Below are 6,543 nucleotides of genomic sequence, written 5' to 3'. Positions count from 1 at the left end.
TCTCGCACAGGTATCGAACAAGCCATGGTTCAAAGGATTGGACATGAGCCGTGACTTTATACGTGTCATGTCAAGGCTCATGTCCAATCACTGCTCGTTAGATTCAGTGTTCGCATTTCTTTCGAATCGGGCTCGCAGGCAGCAATTTGTGCGCTTGTGGTAGTGGCTATCACGATATCGACCACGTGCTTTGGTCATGCACCCTTCATTGTGTTGCTAGATCCGAGTTATCCGCATCCCTCAGGGCCCGAGGAAAACAACCCATGCGGCCCGTTAGAGACATCTTGGCGAGCCGAGATCTCGATAATTTTAATTTAATTTATGTGTTTTTTAAATGGATAGATCTGAGGATTTAATAGTTAGTGTCATTTTGTGTTCTCCCAAGTTGTTAGCTGCCCATCGGTGTACCCCCAAGTTTGTCTTTTTCATCAGTTGGTCGCTTAGTTCTAGATCAAGAACATATTGCTCGAAAAAACCTTGTGTTCTCAATCCCTCCCCACCATCCGTTTGTTACAATTTGTTACCCCTAACCTCGAGATAGCCGCGAGTAATCAGCCCCCGCTTTACTAACGTTCGGCTAAAAAATAAACGCATTATAAAAAAAAGAATCCTCAACGACGCGAACCAAAATTGCACGAATTCCCACGACCAACTCGAAAGTCAAATTTGAACTGCTACAGCATGCGAACAGATACGTAAGAGATAAAAATAAGTATAGGGTATTGTTCACCTATTATTAACGTGTTCAATGCACTACTTCATTTACAGTTAGCCCCTTTTCGGAAAAAAATGGGTTTTGACTAGCAGCCTAGCAATAAACCATCCAAGCCAGGATGGTGGACCTCAGAAATCAGAACTTTGCTAACAGGATCCGCTCTCTCCCAGGTTGTGCAAAATCCTTTTGGAAACTTAACAAAATCCTTAACAATAAGCCAAGACCCATTCCACCACTGACCCCACTGGATAGTCCCGGCGACCCAGTGGTTTATCTGATAACTTCTGAAGAGAAGGCTGCCGCGCTGGGTCAACACTTTGTCAGCTCCCAGAATCTCGGACTGAACATCATCAGCCCTTACGTAGCTGAGGTTGCTGAAAACGCAACCAACCTCCATCAGATTCCTAATATTATTCCCGAGGAATCTGAGATTATGGCTGACGAACTGTTGGCCTGTCTCAAATCATCTAAAAACATGAAGGCCACAGGTAGTTTGTTTGTAGTTTTGTTTGAGCTACGTACGATAACAATCACTGCATAATCTCAGTTTATTCGATTTCATACCTTACGTTGTATTTCGTTTAATCTTATGAGATTATAAAATAAATGTGATTTATGTTTCGGACACTGTATTTTTTTATGAATACTGGAAGCGCGTTAATATTATCGCCAGCAAAGTTATCAATCAGGGGTGATACCTTTAAAAAATCGTCGGTCTTACACGCGGGCTGATTAATTGAACAAGCGTGATATATGATAAATCAATATGTTATCTCACCGTAACACCGTAAAATGAGCAAATCAAATCAAAATCTTTTGCTATCTCGATAATTATATGCGCTGTTATATGGCCGTCGGTAAGCTTTAACCGAATATTCACATTATGATACTCACACTTTGTTGCGCTCCAATTTACACTTCACAAGTTTCTCCAATTTGAGTTCTTCTGAGTAAATTTTTTTTCACCGAATTGAGCACCACAAAAATACCTCAAGGTAGTGAGTTCTTCGCCTTACAACTGAGCAATGTATGTAGATAAGGACTAACAACGAGCTTCTGCTTGACTTCACCATCGCACTGACTCTTATAAATAGATTGCGATGAACTAATCCTACTGCACAGCGTCGAATTCCGATAACGATATTTCCGTTTCAATGAAAATAATTCGACGCATCTGGCGCGCTGATAATTTCTTACATGTAGAACCCCAGATAATCGTGGAAATACAGTTTTGGGATTTTTTGTTTGTTGTTCCGCCTTGGTTCTTCTTTCCCAAATTTCGCAAGAGTGGAATTACGCCCGGAGATTATTTGGTCTTCTTTTTATTCGTCGTTTACACGTGAACTATCAACCGGATTCATTTCAAACATCATAATCAGTACGTTTTGCACATTAAAACCATAAACTTTGGTGCAAAGCGTTATGATAGATGTAGTTGGTATGTTATAATGATAATTCTGGATCAAAAATAGAAAAGGGCCCATCAGCATTTGTAAACAAACCATTCCAAAGCCCTTTACTCATAATGCGAAGACCACACACGCAAATCAACACCATCATCGGATAGGGGAAACTTCTACCTACACGATTATGGTGTTGGTTTGTGTGGGCGTCCTTCGATTTGTGAGGAATGGGCTTTGGAACGGTTTGTATACAAATGCTGATGGGCACCTTTTCTATTGTTGATCCAGAATTATGTTTCAATGCATTAAATAAACTGAAAACTTAAGTCGTCTTACACTCAACTTGAGTGAAACCTAGTCAGCATGTTCATCATTCCTTTATTTAACGTCGGTATCTGTTCCACAATCTAGTGCCAATCACCGACGGACATCGATTGCCATCCATTGACGGCAATCGAATGTGCAGGAAGGCAGCTTCCACACCTGCGTAGGATATCGCACCCATTCAACACACACACACACACACACACATGGGCCGGGACCAAAGGCTTTACTTACCTTCCGACCTCGGCTGGGATACCACAGTACCTATTTTATGTTAAGGGTAGAGGCAGTAGTAGTCGCCTGCACGAACACTGTGTTTTTAAATATTTACACTAATTCAAGGATAAGTGATAACTGTAGGCAGTATTTTTTAAAATACTAGATTTTTCAAAAAGTCATATTTATTTGTTTATAAATTGTCCAACTTAATCACATTTTCAGTAGTTTACACGTTACTTAAGCTTCGATTTTAATGTAAAGAAATGAGTTTTTTTTAATATGCAATTTGAGATTTTTAAAGTTATTATATCATTTTAATTTTTTTGTTACCAAAATACACTGAAGTTTTTCTCAGTTTATGTTTTTTTTTCTAGAGAGGCTCAATACTGCTCCATAAATTTGCCGGAAAACCCATCTCGATCAAAACAAATCATTCTGGAGATATGTATTTTTGCATCTATGCGTGTCATTTCACATAAGCCCTTTTCAAAAGTTAGTCACGTACAAAACTAAGGAAATGAATGGCATTAAACAGCTGTATAAAATTACAGATAATTCTAAAAACATCGATCCGAAATTATTTGCTTGTCTGCGTGGAACTGTGCAGCAGCGAACTCTGTTTGCATCCAAATCGAGTTGGAGATAAGAATTTTTAGTTATGTGGTGCAATCCGTAAGTAGATATCGTCGATAAGGTCTGGATTAGCATGTTTGAAACGAAATTTCTTGACTCACTTAAAATAAGATAAGCATTTAGATTCGGTAAGTACTGATAAGGGAACTGGGGCTCTCCAGCAAATGAGGAATTTGTTAACTGACATAATCCCAAGCCATCAAAACTTCCTCAAAGTACAAAGGCTGCAAAATGCATGTTTATTCATTGTTGACATGGGTGGTTAATAACAATCGATATAATTCAGTCACCATTCGAAAAGTATGGCTATCTTCTTTCATATTTATCACGTAGAATCTTGATTGAACTTGTGTTTGGAAACACCCTGAAAAGCCCCAAGCAAAATGCGTGTCGATTAATGTTGACACGGCTGGTACTCGGCAATTCAATTATCAAATTTTAAGATTGAGCCATTTTTTGAAAGCTGTGACTATCTACTTTTAAACGAAACAGACAGGGGAGCGATTGGACCTGTGGTTGGGCAGTCGGGACGAGAAATCCCGTGAGGGTGGCTCTGTGAAAATTCGTATTGACCGGTATAATGGTAAGTTCCTGAAAGTAGACCTACAGATCCGCGCTACCGGGTGACCAGAAAACGGTCCTGTTGATATCCTGAATCACCGAGAATATGGTCAATTCCTTAAAGCTGACCAGGAGAACGCTATTTCTGCTAAATTGCATACAATCTTGAGCATAGAGGAAATATGCCAACACTTGATCGTTTCTGCTTTTAGGATGTTGGAAAACAGTTCTCCGGATATCTGGATTCCCGAGCAAAGTCGGTTAACAAAATGAAAGCAAATCGATATTAAAGTGTGCAGTTCCTATCATAATGAAAACTCATTTTGATTTCAAATGTTGTCTGATATCATATTGTGCTTTCATTATGCAGTCAAGACGTTTTAAATGAAAGCAACTTAACTTGAAGTTCTGCTGTTAAAGTCTTGTTTAAAATTTAATTGAAATTCATCTGTCGTTGAACTAATGATTATCGTTTATCTGATTTGTTTAACACATTTTAGGTCATTCGTGACTTGCCCGCGGTGAGATTGGAGCCTAAGTCTTTCAGCTTGAGAAACATGAATGGTCACCATTTACTCTAGGTCCGTATTCAGTTAAACATTATGAATGCAAAATCAGTAATCAAATTGATTTCATTGAAAGCAGGATTAGTTTTCTGTTTGCTTCAACAGTGTAAAATTTTGCTCTCATTGTTGCTGTGTTAACCGTTAAGTCAACCAAAATTAGATCAACTGGTGTATTCAAAATAAGCTACATCATAACAGCAAATTTTGATTTCAATTTGATGTTCAGCTTTGCTCGGGTTGTTGTTGCTGTCTCTTATAAGCAGTGTCACTTTCAAATCTCATTCATTGAGCCTCGCTGTGAGAATAAACTTCCGTGTGAATCTGGCAAACAAATCTCACGCTTGTCTCAAGCATTTTCACCGCGTGTATAAATCTAAGCTAGTAGCACCAAAGATGGGTCAGCTGCCTCAGATCTGGATAATGCCGTTCCTACGACCGTTCACGTTTGTAGGATTGGACGGAATATTTTGGCCCCTGCTTCGTTAAGGTAGGACGAAGCTCCATCAAGCGCTTTACGTGCCTTACTGTCCGTGAAATACATTTGGAGATAGTCTTAAGTTGGACAACGGATTCGTTTAATCATCACTGGAAATAAATTTTGGAAAGTGAGATACGGGAAATCAACGACACGACGAGCAGCACCTTTAGGGCTGCGCACACCAAATGGCGGTTCAACCCTCCTTCTGCTCCTCACATGGGTGGGTGTTGGGAGCGTATGGTAGGTCAGTGAAGACAGCATTGCCAATGTTACGGAAGTTAGACGACGAATCCTTCATGCCGTTGATATCGGAAGCAGAACATACGGTCAACTCACGACCATTGACCTACACGTGCCACTGGATAACGAAGAGCGGTAGTCGTTGACTCCAAGTTACTTTCTCATGCTTAGTTCAAGCGGCGTTCGACAGCTGGCCAAGGCTCCTGTGGACGAAAAGAAAGCTGTAAGGTCTGTATCCCCATTAATCCCATCAAACACATTCAAATCTCTGCAACTTATGAAATATTGCACGTAGGAGTGAAACATTTCGCAGAAGTATAGCTGGGAGTTATTGATGAAAAATACTATGATTGTTGTTAACATTTCATGTTTAGTGTTTGAGCTGGCGATGATTGGAAAACACGTGCGCGAGCGGATTTTGTACGGACGTAATGCAAATCCTGACTTGTCAATACGGGAACCTACAAAACATAATTAGATTTACCTAAATCCACTGTTCACGGTGTGCTCAAATCATTTTTGGAACGTTTGACGGTCGAGAGGAAACCGAGAAGTGATGGACTGACTGAAAGGTGAAGAGGATAATGAAGGAAATCCCGAATCTCTTTGTTTGAACGGTGGCTCGTAAAATAGGAATGTCACCTGGTTTTGTCCAAAAATAAAAAAAGCATTTAGGGCTGAAGTCGTACAAAGTAAAAAAAAGTAGTAAACGACAACCAGAATTTGACAGCAAAATCACGGGCTTATATTTGACGAAGTTTTCATGCGTTGTTATGGACGATACAACTTATGTCCAGTTGGATTTCAAGCAGCTTCCAGGGCTGGCTTTCTATTCTGCTTTGGCCAAAAATGCTACAGCTGAGTATTTCAGGATGAAGAAGGCGTCGAAATTTCTTAAAAAAATACCTTATTTGGAGTAAATCTTTCGTCGCTACAGGCCCAATGAACAAGGAGATTTATCAGAAAGAGTGCCTGCAGAAGCGATCGCTACCCGTCATCAAAAGCCACAAAGAAAAGCCAGATTTGAAATCATGCCATTATGCTAAAACTGTGATGGAGTGGTACGAAGCAAATCAAGTGAATATTGTTCCAAAAATCACAAATCAGCCAAATTGTCCAGAGCTGCGTCCAATCGACCGATACTGGGCTCTGATGAAGCGGAAACTTTCTGGAAAGAAACAAGGAATCAAAGATATCAAACACTTCCGAACAATTTGGACAAAGACGACCACCCCGGTATCTGAGGAGTTTGGACAAACACTATTGGATGGATTTAAGCGCAAAGTTCGAAAATTTCAAACAAATACCGAATAACTATGTTTTGACTTCGTGAATTTTTAAGTTACATCCCATGAATCTAAAAGAAACAACTACAATTGAAATATAATGCTAAATTTGTGTTTT

Source organism: Ochlerotatus camptorhynchus, unplaced genomic scaffold (assembly GCF_037179485.1).
Source record: "Ochlerotatus camptorhynchus isolate MF236.1 unplaced genomic scaffold, CSIRO-AGI_Acam_v1.1 ptg000197l, whole genome shotgun sequence".
Classification (NCBI taxonomy): domain Eukaryota; kingdom Metazoa; phylum Arthropoda; class Insecta; order Diptera; family Culicidae; genus Ochlerotatus; species Ochlerotatus camptorhynchus.
The sequence above is the reverse complement of the archived record's forward strand: the minus strand, read 5'-3'. Positions refer to the sequence as shown.